Source organism: Lactuca sativa, chromosome 6 (genome assembly GCF_002870075.4).
Source record: "Lactuca sativa cultivar Salinas chromosome 6, Lsat_Salinas_v11, whole genome shotgun sequence".
NCBI classification, from domain to species: Eukaryota; Viridiplantae; Streptophyta; class Magnoliopsida; order Asterales; family Asteraceae; genus Lactuca; species Lactuca sativa.
This window is the reverse complement of record NC_056628.2, coordinates 190,070,971-190,085,546: the sequence shown is the minus strand read 5'-3', so window position 1 is coordinate 190,085,546 and position 14,576 is coordinate 190,070,971. Positions and strand designations below refer to the sequence as shown.

Here is a 14,576-nt window from a genome sequence, read left to right as displayed (position 1 = left end):
AACTCATTGACTGTAAGAGTACTCGATCGTGCACCTGCTCTCTACCTCAGGTTAGACTCCAAATTATGACCTTCAAGTCACAATCTTGATCCTTGCTGGATACGGACTTGAGATAAGTTCTTTTATTACTACTATAGATCGATGTGTCATATTCTAATGACCTATCATCGTATGTTGCAACACTTAGACTTAGGTCTCTTAGAGTTAAATTCTAAAACAGACTATGCCTTCCTTCATGTTCTAATGTGATATAATCACACTTTAACATTAGGCATTTCTAGCCACCAACTTCTTTAACAACGAGTGCGATACTTCTATTGATCGCTTTGATTTCAACCGTTTGGTTTAAGTCGGACGCTACATCAAACTTGGTTCTCTGAACCACACAACATACTCATCGTAGTCGGACTCGATTCGATATGACCATTAGGGTCGGAATATCAACAATCTTCTTAGTCATTACCGAAATGATGGTAACAACACACTTGAATAAAACGAAATCAATTACTAGCTTCTTGGTAACCTTGTGACTTTCCCTGATCCAAGTGTGAGTCCTGTGCTTCCGGTAGTATAGGCCTCTACTACCATTCACACCTACTCATACTCGTCTCAGGTATTGTCCCACAGTTTTCCAAGTCACCACACAAGAAAATCATATAACAGCTTAACACATCAGATATCAAAACGAAGGTTTTTATTATTCCTTGAAACTATTACATAGGTGTTCAAGTTCACCCTAGAATATGCCTCTAACAGGCTACATCATACGATTCTATGGCTACCTCATAACTCGATCTTTGGATGTCAAGTTGTCACTCCTGAATCCTCGCATTGTCATCTGCTTCGTCAAGGATCATTTGAAATGCTCTCGCCTTTGGCTTTGGCGGCACATTTGGCTTTGTATCCCCCTCTCTCTTTGGGCAATCTTGCTTGAAGTGTCCTTCCTCATTACATTCGTAACACACCCTTTTATTGAATTTACACTCGTTGGCATAATGCCCATGCTTCCCACACTTGAAACAAGTTACTTCCTCACTGCATTTTCCAGAGTGTTTCTTTTTGCACTTCTCGCACCATCTTTCTTCACTCCCTCCTCCTCTAAACTTCCTGGTACTTGATTTGCTTCTCTCATCGGGCTTCGCAGACCCCTCAAACTTCCTCTTTTCGCCAACCTCGGTCTTGTTGGCGGCTCTTCCCTTGATCATCTCCTCAACCGACTTGGCAGCCCAGATAGCTGCCTCCAAAGTAGGTGCCTGACGCACTGGCACTGCATATTCCCATGGAAGTCCTTTTGCGTACTTGTCAATTTTTGTCAGCTCATCCGGAACAAGACGTAAGGCGAACTCCATCATCTCTGTGAAGTTGTTGGTGTATTCATCAATAGACATGCTTCCTTTCTTTAAGATAAGGAATTGGTTTTCTAGCTCGAGCAGATTTTGGGCTGAGCAGTACCTACGTTTGAAATGCACCAGAAATTCTACCCATGTTAGTTGCAGGGGCTCATTGGGGCTCAGCGTCTTTCCCAAGGTTTGAAATGCACCAGAAATGCACCAAAACGATCCATTCCAAATGACATGGACAAATTTCCTAGTGCATTTCAAATGAAAGTATTGTTATGCTCATAACATATTGGTGCTGGAGAACCAATTCTTGAATTTGAAGAAGGGGAGTTCGACTGTGGAAGAGTATACGTGTAATGTCCCAAAATTTAAGAATAAAAATTTCATTTTTCATAATAATAAAAACCAACATCCATGTAAAGTCCCAAAATTTAAGACTAAAAATTTAGATTTTAAAATAATAAAACTATCATCCGTCACACCCCCGCACGGAGGCAACGTTTGTGCAACTAAGTTCATAGATCATAAGTAAACTGAATATATAGAACAAGTACAACAATAAACAATATAACATTCGTGTTCCATCTTGATATTTGAATAAAAGGTTTTTACAAAATAATAATAATAATACATGAATTCGCCTAACAAATAGGCATATAATACAACAGCAAGTAAACTATGTCACCTGTATTCTAATCCGTCTTGAATGTCTGTTTAAAGATTTCCCGAGAATACATGTAGTTTTGAGGGTCAAAACAAGGTTAGTGAGAGTTATAGCTTTTCTGCTAACAGCAGTAACACTTTTAAAAATTATAAAAAATATTTTCTTTGTATGAATAACAATAGTTGAAATAGTGTTTGCAATGAGTCTTTCAAAGCCAAAATGTATCTTTGTATAAGTAAATTCATACTTAAAAACCATGTTTGTAAAGAATCTTTGAATACATTAGAAAACCAAAATTATACCGTTAAATAAGTAATTCCATACTTAAAATAATTTTGAAAGCAACCAAGCCCATAGTTGGTAGTGTGTGTGTGTGAGAGAGAGAGAGAGAGAGAGAGAGATATTCTACTTAATGTTGATAGTGAGTCCTATAACTGAGCTATGTGACTAAGTGTACCCCCTACAACGCTTCATTGGACGTTACAGTAATGATCGTAGACACTTATCACCCGCTTCGATTGATTGGTCGAGGTTGTAGGCTTGTAGCTAGCAACTATAGGTGGGGATGTCAACCTTGTATAGATCTATACATATATATCTTACTTCGAAGATTAAAGGTTATTGTAGTGTGGGTATGCTAAGTGTTTAAACTCAGCTAATGAATAACTTCTCACTAATAAACCCTTAACTAAAAAGTTTGTGAAAAGCTCTCAGCCCTAACTTAATCGTGATTAAGTCACTAGGCGTAATGAATTCATTGTATAAAGTTTATAAAAGCTGAGTATGCTTGGTATGTATGTAAAAGTGTAATGTGCTTGCTTTTATAAAAATGAATATTTCAAATTAATGAACATATGTACATGTATAAACGTTTTGTACTTAAACATATAAACAAACATGCATAGTAATAGCTCAAATCCTTGAAATACTACAAAGTTTCATAACGTGTTTGTTATAATATGCAATGTCACATAAAAACCATATAAATTTGTATCAAATAGTATTTGTTGTGTGACTTGGTTATTCCATGATAAAATAACCATAACACATATACGAAAAGTTTATACTAGTTTATTCGTAATAATATGGTAAATTGTTAAATAATAATATTTTTATAAACTAGACTTATAATATTTTCGCATAAAAAGGAAATTCATTTGTATGAACAAAATATTTAAATATCAATAGGGGTTTAATTCGTTTTCTTTTGAGAAGCTTGTCATGAGAAACCGCAAATCCACCATCCTTGAATTTTGAAATACTCTTTGGACCGTTTCGTAATAAATATAAACTATTAGGGGTTGTTTGGTAATTTAACTTACCAAAATACGACTGATTTGGTTAAAATAATTCAAGGGAGGGACTGATTTTGTAACATGAACAAACTATGGGGGCTGGTATGTAATTTCTTGAATAAATGGGACTGTTTTGGATGATAATTATCAAACTATGGGTTGTTTTTGAATAAATGGGATTATTATTTGGGGATTAGGACTGATTTTGAATAAAGGTTTAATAGTGGGGTGTAGTTTAGGCATTTTAAAAAGATTTTAAAATGGATTAGGGTTAAATCGCATGCCGTCGTCTTTGTTGAACGTGCAAGGGAAGAACGTCTGCAATCAGACCAACGAAGAGAGAGTAAAGCGAAGGCTCGTCGGTGCTGCTTCCGGTTCCTCGGTTTTCGCAGACCACGAAGAAGACCGAAGCAAGAGGAAGCTCACAGGCGGCTAATCCGGGGGTTTTGGGGTTGATTTCTTGCGAAGGAAGTGTTTCCGGGGATCGACGGGGCCGGAGAGAGGGAAAGGGGAAAGCAGCGAGGATGCTGTGGTCTCGGTCGGCTGCTAGGTTTGAAGGAGAGGGAGTGATCGGCGACGAGAGAGTTGTCTTCGAGGTTTGACGAGGCCGCAGTGACGGAGGGAAGAGCAGCGAAGCTGCCCTCTTCTCGTCCGGCTGCGAGGTGTGAAGTCGGGCGTCGCAAGCAGCGGTAACAGCGAAGGAGTCGGGGTCCTCGGTGGGTTTGTTCGACGGAAGGGGAGGAACGGTTGTGAGGGGTGTTGCTCCGATCGGTAACAGGTTCTTTTCCTTTCTCTTTTTATTTGACTGTTTGATAGAAATCAATGGAAGGAATTTGTATTTGGTTTTGATATTTGATAGGTAAAATAAAGAAGAAATCATTTTTTTTTTTTTTGTGTGTGTGTGTGTGTGATTTGGAAATCCACTCAATGATGATGAAGCAGGCAGAAGGGTCTATCAAGGGTGTTTTGTTTGCCCTTTTTTGTGTGTGTTGATTGCAATGGATGATCCTAACTGTGTGTTTGGGTTTTGGTGTTTTTGACAGGGAGTGGAAGCAAGGATTCAATCTGTTGTGAATTTGATTGTGAGGAAGAACTGAAAAAACGGGTTTGGTTTTCCTTTTTTGTTGAATCATTTGACAGGAAAAAGATACACGTTTCTGGATAATTCTTGGTGTGTGATTGACTATAAGTTTTTGTCAGCCTTGTAGAATATTATTTCAACTAGATATGTGTAGTCTTAGCTTTGGTTGAAACTAGAAAGCAATATGAATTGTACGATTGCATATGATATTAGATATCACATGATTTTGATTGAGCCTATATATTATGTGCATAATTTGTGTCTTGATTTGCGCATTTGATCCGATGGGTATCTATTGATGTATGTATCGTTGAGAAATTATATCGGTTCAATAATTATGTATTTTGTGTATGAATTTATTGATTGGTATGGATACATATTTTTAATAGATTTAATATACATTTTTATTGTATGTATGTGTATATTGGTTGGAGACATTTTAATAATTATGTATTTTGTGTATGAATTTATTGATTGGTATGGATGCATATTTTTAATAGATTTAATATACATTTTTATTGTATGTATGTGTATATTGGTTGGAGACATTTTATAGTATTATCACAATAATACATATATAACATCGTTGAGAAATTATATCGGTTCAATAATTATGTATTTTGTGTATGAATTTATTGATTGGTATGGATGCATATTTTTAATAGATTTAATATACATTTTTATTGTATGTATGTGTATATTGGTTGGAGACATTTTAATAATTATGTATTTTGTGTATGAATTTATTGATTGGTATGGATGCATATTTTTAATAGATTTAATATACATTTTTATTGTATGTATGTGTATATTGGTTGGAGACATTTTATAGTATTATCACAATAATACATATATAATATTTACACATTTTCATATTAAAAGTTTTCCATGTATATTTGTAATATATATATATAAAAATTGAATATTTATACATAAACAGTGTCTAAATTTTGCCATATATACTATTAATTGGTATTTGACAATGTTACATGACACACACACACACACATATATATATATATATATATATATATATATATATATATATATATATATATATATATATATATATATATATATATATATTTATTGTTGTTAGGTAATTTTAATTATATAACATATATGCATTGTGATTACATGACTAATTTGGATCTTTTCAAGTTGCATACGACACCAAAAGTATATATACATATATAGTGGCTTTGTCATTACACATTCTATAAACATTTCTCACAATAATAACTACAATATATTTTATATATATTTATTTATCGTGATGCATACCTCGATTTTTGTTCCCTCGCACCGACTATATAAATTTTTTAAAAGTGCATGCTTAAGGTTCAGGTTGTGGTGATTCCAAAAACGCAGACATAATTGAATTCTATTTTATTGATATCCGTGAAATGTCGTTTAAAGTTTCACATTTAATTAAGCTGAAAATGTTTGATTTTTTACTTTATAAATATTTTTACAAAAATATTTCAAATATGAACTTAAATATTAGTCTATGGCCTGAGTCCAGAAATGCTTTCGAAAATTCCATTTGAGATCTGCAAGTCCCTCAACTGTTAGAAATTTTTTTAGCGAATTTAAAAAAAAATCAGTATTATACTGGTTTTAGATTCTTAAAACGGTCGTCTCTTTTGCATACGAACTACGTTTTGGACGTTCTTGTACTTTCAGAAACAAGGAAACATGTACTTCGAGACTAGAATGTTTGTATTGCTCATAATTGCTTAATACGAAATTTCAGTTTTTTAAGACGTATTAACCATGGTTGTAGTTTGAGCTGTTTGATTCGTTTGTCAGCTTACACATTTGGAAGTAAGATACCATGTGGTATCTTATGATAGTTGAAATGAACTCATTTATTTCACATAAGGCGCACTAAAACTCAGTGAGTCAAATTATAAAGAGATTCACTATGAACTTGACCGTTCACAATCTTTGACCTAAATTCTGGGATGTCACATTATCTCCCCGTTAAGGGAATTTCATCCCAAAATTATTAAGTTCTAGATTATTTTGTTCCATTAGCATTGTGTTCTATTGGTATTTCATTCCAGAAGTGGAGGGAGCAATGCTGAAAAAATTGTGGATACTTTTGTTTCCTTAGATCCTCACGTTCCCAACTAAACTATGGCTCTCTACGAGAGTTCCATTGGATGTTTACTATTGGTATGCAGCTTTGTTTGAGGCTTTTGATTTCTCGATCCATGATCTCCACCGGTTCCTTTAAAAAAAACATACATGTAGAGTCACGCAGACAACTAACATCCTAATCATAATAAACTATGGATTGGCATTGGTGCCTTCGACCCGCCAAACATAGTGAGGAAACTCACCTCAGTCAGCTGTCAGTCAAATAGATGCCCGAGCTACTGAACCGGAGAATGCCCGCACCAACCAATAAAAATACCCCAATTAATAATTGGGCCATAAACCATAACCGAGAATCTAGTTCATTTGTCCAATACCTAGGGTAAAAGACCATTTTACCCTTCCCTCACTTGACCCAATAACCGAGGCCCAACTCAAAGGCACTAAAAGCCTAATAGTGGCCGAATTCCTAAAGGACACCTAAAGTCCAAATATGGCATGAAACCCAAAAGATATGCCATGTCAAAAAATGGATCCAAGTTTAAAAGTCCATCATAGAAAAACCCACGGTCCAACAAGGGCCCAAAGTCTCTAATTGCAAAATAACCTAAAATAAGCCCAAGTCTTCCCTTTGGTGAGTACGCTCAGTGTACCCTCGGAGTACGCCCAGTGTACTCAAAACCCTCGCAACATCGGGACCTTTGGTACGTACGTGTCGCGTACATATGTGTACGCCCCAAATGACCAACTTCCATTTAGAGGTCTTAATCGGTTAAGACATAATGTCCAACTTAAGATCTAGGCTCCATAAATTATAGTAAGCCATAAAGTTGCCAAATTTATGATTTTTCATGTCTTAATGGGACCAAAAACCTGATTTTATTCATCTAAACCCATTATATGAACATCAGCTAAAGCATGATTCATCAAAACCCATAAAGATGATATTTTTGTGGTTCCTAATAACTCTATAATGGATGAAGTTTCAAACTTTGCCCATTAGAATGCTCCAACCGTAACGACGTAAAAGTTTAACCAATTTTTTTAAATTTCAAAACGCATTGATTTTAATAAATAACCATAAAATGCCACATTGTCAATTCACCAAAACTCATGTTCAAAAGAAATCAATATATGAAACTCTAGGATCCCCTAAATCATAAAACAATCTCCGGTGTGTGTATACAATCAAGTCGGTGCCTTCCCGTGATCCTGAGAAGTACCTAAAACACATAACACATACACGGTAAGCACAAAGCTTAGTGAGTTCCCCAAAATACCACATACAACTCATTAGCCACTCTAGGCTATAACTCGATAAGGCCCTCCGATCAATGTATCTCAGTGGGACCCTACGGTCCCAATTCAGCAAGCTCAATAATAAAAATACTCAGCATAAATCAAAAAGACGTAATGCAGAATATCAAATACACAAATAATCACAATAAGCAGCTCAATCACACAAGGTACTGATGGGATTTGAGCACTACATCATTCCTATGGTGTACATGCAAACCCTAATAGTTTTTGGATCTAGTTTGTCTAATGAACATGCAATTGATTATCCAAATCCATAAACCATAGATCTAATAAACTGTAACTGAAATTAGGGTTTAGATCTTACCTTTGATTGTTATATAGCAATAACAATCAATTCCTTGGCTTCAGAAAGCTTAGTGCCTCAAGTGTTGCACCTCTAATGGAGTCAGAAACACCACTAAGCAACAAGGATGAAAAGGGAGGAGAAAGGAGGCACCAAAAACGGTTGGAAACCCTAAAGGAACACTTAGCCACGTTTTGGGGCCTTAGGTGTCTTTATATACATAGGCTATTAAGGTTTTGCACTTAGGAAACCCTAATCTGACTGCTTAGGCGCTAAGCAGCCCATAGACTCCTTTAATCATATCCCTTGGACGAATTCCTTATGGGCTTCCCATAGAATTCGTCCAACCTATATTATTAGGCGATCCATAGCCCAATTGTAATTATCTTATATTTATAATTCCAGTCCCCTAAGTTTAATTAATCTCTTTTATCCACAAAATTAATTCTTAATTAATTCTTGACTAATATTAATTAAACATTATGATTTCACTTTTAATATATTAGTCTCATAATATATTAATAAATCATAATTAATCCTCTCTCTCCATAATTCTAACTACAAGTTACTATGGTGAAGGCAACCCAAAAGGACCATGCTCATAATCGGGTCAAGTACATACGAAAATAGTTATGGAATTAGACACTAATCCAACAGTCTCCCACTTAGATAAGTCTAATAACTATTTTCCATGAATTCATAACCTAATCAGCAATGGTAGCTTTCAAAGGCCGTTGTCAACTCTGATCTTATCAGATAGCATGTCCTTTAGATAAGAGATCATATATTCCTCCATTCTCAAGATATCGTATAAACATGAGACATGGATTTAAATCATTCTCTCTGTCTATGTATTATTTCCTGACATCTGATTTATGACGACTAACAACAGACTACAATTGAACACATCAACTTAGTCCCGGCTTGGCCAAGCGCTTAGGGTGTCATCATAAAATCATCAAGGGGCCCACAAATATCGCTTTTATCCCACTTTGGGTAAAAGGAATGGATAAACTTCGACTTAAATGCTTGCTTGCACCTACTAATCGAATCACACACAACAATAAGTTTTATAACACCAAGTTACTGGTGCATTTACTTATCATCAATGTGCAACCATCCAGCAAATAACAACTCACACGTCTCGATTTCAAGAATATACAATGTTATCATCTCACTAATCACCCGTGATAAATCCATGAAGTGATTCAAGTGAGCGTGGGTTTAATCCAATACTTTAATCTTATCAAAGCACTAATCAACTCTGCAGCAAACTTGTGCTATGTCTAAACACTTTAGACAACCTACACACAGATTCATGACAATCTTTTTTCATACCTACTCCCAACGTATGACCGACTATGGATGTTTGAATAACCTAGTTATTCTAGAAGTCAAAACATGTAGAGTGAAACGCAATAATAATATTTAATCCTTTATGGCCCCAAAACTTTTGACCGTAAATAAAACACTTTTATTTAAACACCATATTGATTACTCATTATTCATTGTTTACTGTTTCAGAAAATCAACTTATTACTTGAATTACAACAATAGTTGTCCCATGCTCCGAGCATGCACACTATGTTTCCTATAATCCATGCTTTGTGAAATAGATCAATTGAAAACTTTTCCAATGATTCTCATTTCACAATTCCTAATTCTCAACAATAGTGTAAGAATACAAGATTCTTGCCACTACTAGTATATGTTAGATTCTAACATTTTATGCAATGATCCTTTCGTAAGGTCATAGCACAAAAGTCACCAAGGCTTGGCCAATGAAAATACAAGGTTCTCTATCAGAAATTGTTACAAAAAATTCTATAGATATGATGTCTCTCACTCAAAGTACATTCCTTTGAACATCCTTTTTGCATAAAATTTTCTAATCTAGACATAAATTCTTAATTTCCAACTCCCAATATGGAAACATTTCCATATTTGCCATATGAAAACTCATTCTAAATAGAATCTTATCTATTTATAATAATGTCGATATGGTCCATCCGATACTATACTTCCAATTACTCACAAGCGACCAATACTCAGCGAACTTTGGATCGTCCTTTGATAGTTGTTTATTTATTTTAGTCAAAATTGGTTCTAGTCCCTTTTTCCCTTTTAATGCCCTAGGCATTTGAAAAATTTTAGAACGGTCAAATATTATAGCATATGCAATCGATCCTATACCCGATGCGTATGGGACACGATTCATAATTTCTTACATAAAGACGTGATACTTTACCAGTCTTTTGCAATAATATTTCTAATTGCCATGTTCTCACAATTTTGATTATGAAAAGGGATGTCGTAATCATAACCAAATTTTGAGAATGCAATTATCCTTTCCATATATAGAATTTCCTCATGTTGAACCATTTTAACACAACATTCATATATATATATATATATATATATATATATATATATATATATATATATATATATATATATATATATATATATGACTAAATTTGATTAAAATTCCACAATCTAAGCCTTTAGATTTGAAATTAAGTATAATATTCTCTCCCTTAATTATAGCAAAAACAACTTTTCAACCCTTGCAACTTTGCAAATTGAATCTTTGTTTTTCTATAATTAATATTTCTAACTTGCAATACTTACCATAACAATCATGCTCCTACTAACATGATGATTATTTCCTTACAAGCATAACACTTATGCTCCCACTAGCTTTGACATGTATTCAGAAAACAGCTGAACTTCCAGAAAACAATGCTAATTGAATTCTCTAAGTTCCTATTTCTAATACTTGATGCTTTGATAAGCCTTTATCAAAGCTTCTCAGCCTTATACACCTTTCCTTAGATAGCTTACATGTGTGTCTAAAATAATTTAGAACTTATATTACTGAGTCCCCAACGTTCAGACTAATCGCCAAATCTCACAACTCGAACTATGAAAAGGGATGTCATAATCATAATCGAATTTGAGAATGAAATTTACACAATCGCTATCTCCTTAAAATCTCTCTTAGTGAAATCGTTTCCTCACAATCATTTTCATGAAGGAGAGAAACCTTATGACACTTAGATTTTATGGTGTATGTATTCCTATCTATGTGAATTTTTCATAACCATCATCGTAAGATAATGTTCGTGACAAATCCAACTCATATGGATGAACTTGTCCAATATCGATTTCTTGCCTCATGGTAGCACGAATGCCCACCATTGCTTCCAGGTCGTTGAGCAGCCCACCACTTCCTATTAATGTACGTTCCATTGATTAGGGTGCCTTGCCTTTATGAAATCAGTTGAGAACTCACAAAACTCATATGCATAGTTGACTTAAACTGGAATGGCATGGAAACAAAATTACGTCAACACGATAGGTCGCAAACCTCAAGTCATGTGCTAATGATTAAATATCGGTTTATTCTTGATTAGTTCTTGAACTTTTCAAGACAAATGAGACTCCCACTAACCTCTTGACATATATGTTTCTATTATCATGGAACTTTCCTTGACAAAACAAATATTCAAGAGTTAGTGCAAAATCTTATCAAGACTAACACTTCACATAACTGGTCCTAGTTGGTCTTTGTCATATCCAAGACAACACAACTTACCAACTTCAAATGTGCAAGAATAAGAAAATTTTTCCCAATTCCACATTTGATGAGTTTTATAAACCTACTTAAGACTTGTCACTCAATTCACAATTTTGGAGTATAACTCTAAGATTCGATGTTGGAACGAATTATGATTGACTTCTTGATTTTAACCATTTCCATAATTATCGATTCCTCTTCTTAGCCATACAAATGCACTAAGACTCACTTAGAGGATTAATTGAGATATGGTTCTTAATCATTAAGACTTATCATGAAACACAATAAAAGATACTCTCCCTTCTTCTTAGAATGGAGAAACTTTTATCTTTCTGCCTACTTGATTCTTCTTATTCGTTCTGCTATTTATTGAAACCTCTTCAATAAACTCAGAATTACACTTAATCTTTTAAGTATAATCATATTTACTAAACTTTAGAAAATCATGACAAATTATTTTATCTATCTTTCTTTGTGGTGGACTTGATCAACGCACAACTAAGTGTACCTGATCCCCTAGTCCTTCACTTGACTCTTTGTCAAGGAATTAGTCTCAATTTGCCAAATATGAAAGTTTTTCATTCATCATACAATACATGTTGCATGATTCCAAGTTTCTGACCAATTGAAACTTGGGCGATGATAAACTCTCCCTATTTGGTAAATTCTTGACATTTCCACAAATAACATAATTAAGAATCAAATTCATCATTGCTAATAATAGAAATATTCAAACATCAATTTTTCATACATGCCATTGCAAGGATAAATAAATAATACAAAATCAAAATTTATTTTATTGCGGAAAAATTTGTCCTTACAATGCAATTCAACTGAAAACTATGCTATTACATATTTATTAGCAATCTACCCTAAGTCTAAAGTAGCAGCTCAAAAATCTGATCTTTGAATCCATGCAATCACAATCCATTTCTTCGAGATTAGATTCAGCACGCTTCTTTCTTAAGCTTCCTCTCTTTTCTTCGATCCTGCAAAACATCAAAATGTAATCTTATCACATCATGTATTAAGAATCAAAAAATAGGAACTTATAGGGTTAGTTATTGGATTTTACCAGAAGTAGAGCCATACGTCTTGACTCTCCCATCTCTTAGATCTCTCAGGTAAACAGGGCAGCTTTGTCTCCAATGCCCCTTCTTATAACAATGAAAGAAAATGGACTCCTTTGGCACAACATATCGGACAATCACAGACTTAGTCCTTTATGGACTTGCAATGTTGCCAGTGTCCATTGAAATTTAGGAGTTTGATTGACCAACCAAATTTGCTTGACCAACACGCCAAATCATTGTTGATTCAGCAACTATAAGCAAATAAGTGAGATCAATGAGGGTCACGTCGTGTTCCATCATATAGTACTCTCTTACGAGCTTACTATATGATTCAGGAAGCGACTGAAGAACCTAGTCTACAACCAACAGTTCTAAGAAATTGACACCCAACATCCTTAACCTGTCAATGTGTGACTTCATCTTGAAGACGTGTGCACACACAGGTTTCCCATCTTCATGTTTCATTGCCAAAAGGGCTTGAGTGAGCTTAAAATTTTCAAGCCTTCGAACTTGTGGGTCAGGGAGAATAATTGGAGGAGGTGTAGGAAGTGAAGCATGACTCTCATTTCCTTGATCGTATCGTGGAATGTCATCTTCACGTGGAAAACTTGTTCCAAGGAATTTGGGAAGACCATTGTTAGATTTATACATCTACAAAACGGGAGAAAATTCAAGTTAGTTGATAAGAGTCCTTGATGTAACACCCAAATGAAACATCAAGGCTAGGATCCAACACAATACTCTACAACCTAGAAGAGGGATGCCGTAATCTAGTTGCAGAATATTTGAAGGTAGGTAAATGACGATTTACCAATTTCCACCATGAAAAACAAAAGTGAAGTTTAAGTTTTAAATGAACTGAAACTCCTAGATATTTTGAGATTCATTGAACTTTTCAATGGCATGTTTAATCTCAATTATGCCCTTCAAGTTTGCGACTGGGATGCCGAGGATCACAAACAAGGTGTGAATAGTCGTGCGAATCACGTGGTGCACTCAATGCTACTATCACCTAATCAATGTGCCGGGTAGCCACACACGCTCCATTGATCTATGATAAACAATGAGCCACCCTTCGCCACCAATGTCAATCCCAAATTAGTGTGCCGGTTAACCACAAACGCTTCACTAACGTTTGACTAAGGTATGAAGTGTAATTCCATGGATTAGCATACAATTTCACATTTTGCCTAAAGTAACTATGATTTGGGAATTTGTAAAAGCATTTAGTTACTTTGTACTTCATTATACTTATAATGGAAGGTTTCGTCCTATCCTACCCGTTCGGCTAACGACCCTCCACTAGTCAAGAGTGCGGTGGGTAAGAGTGGATACCCTTTCAATCGCAATTTTATAGGCAATTTCCTTAATTACCCCTTATAGACTAGCTTCGTGAATGCGACCTACTAAAGGTAAAACTGACTGTTTACTCATACATATATATATAATATTAGACTTTTAATGTTATATATAGTATAGGGTGTATTTTACACTTTTAAAGTACTAGGTGGTCTAATTTAATAAATTATACTTTTAATTTAATTAAATGTAAACCAAAACTTTATGGGTTTATTAAATCTCTTTTAATTATACACCTTAATTAATTAATAAAACCATAAGGGTGTAATTTGAACTTTTTCAAAAAATACTAGGGTTTTAGAATTTAAATATTACATAATTAAACTATTAATCAAAATTTAAATCCCAAAACTTGAGCACAAGTTTTGAAACTTTTCAAAACTATCTAGGTCAAATTACAAATAATTAAATTAAACAAATAATTGGTAATTATCTAAATTTGACCTAATTCAATTTCTTGCAAGATAATTCATCAAAT

General features: G+C 34.5%; 1 long non-coding RNA gene across 1 annotated transcript; it reads left to right on the top strand.

Annotated features, from left to right (window-relative positions):
- Positions 1 to 3,317: 3,317 nt before the first annotated feature.
- Positions 3,318 to 4,619, top strand: LOC111877433 (uncharacterized). Its single transcript, XR_002845403.3, has 2 exons — positions 3,318 to 4,077; positions 4,343 to 4,619. It is a non-coding gene; the product is annotated as an uncharacterized LOC111877433 (long non-coding RNA).
- The last annotated feature ends 9,957 nt before the right edge of the window (positions 4,620 to 14,576 follow it).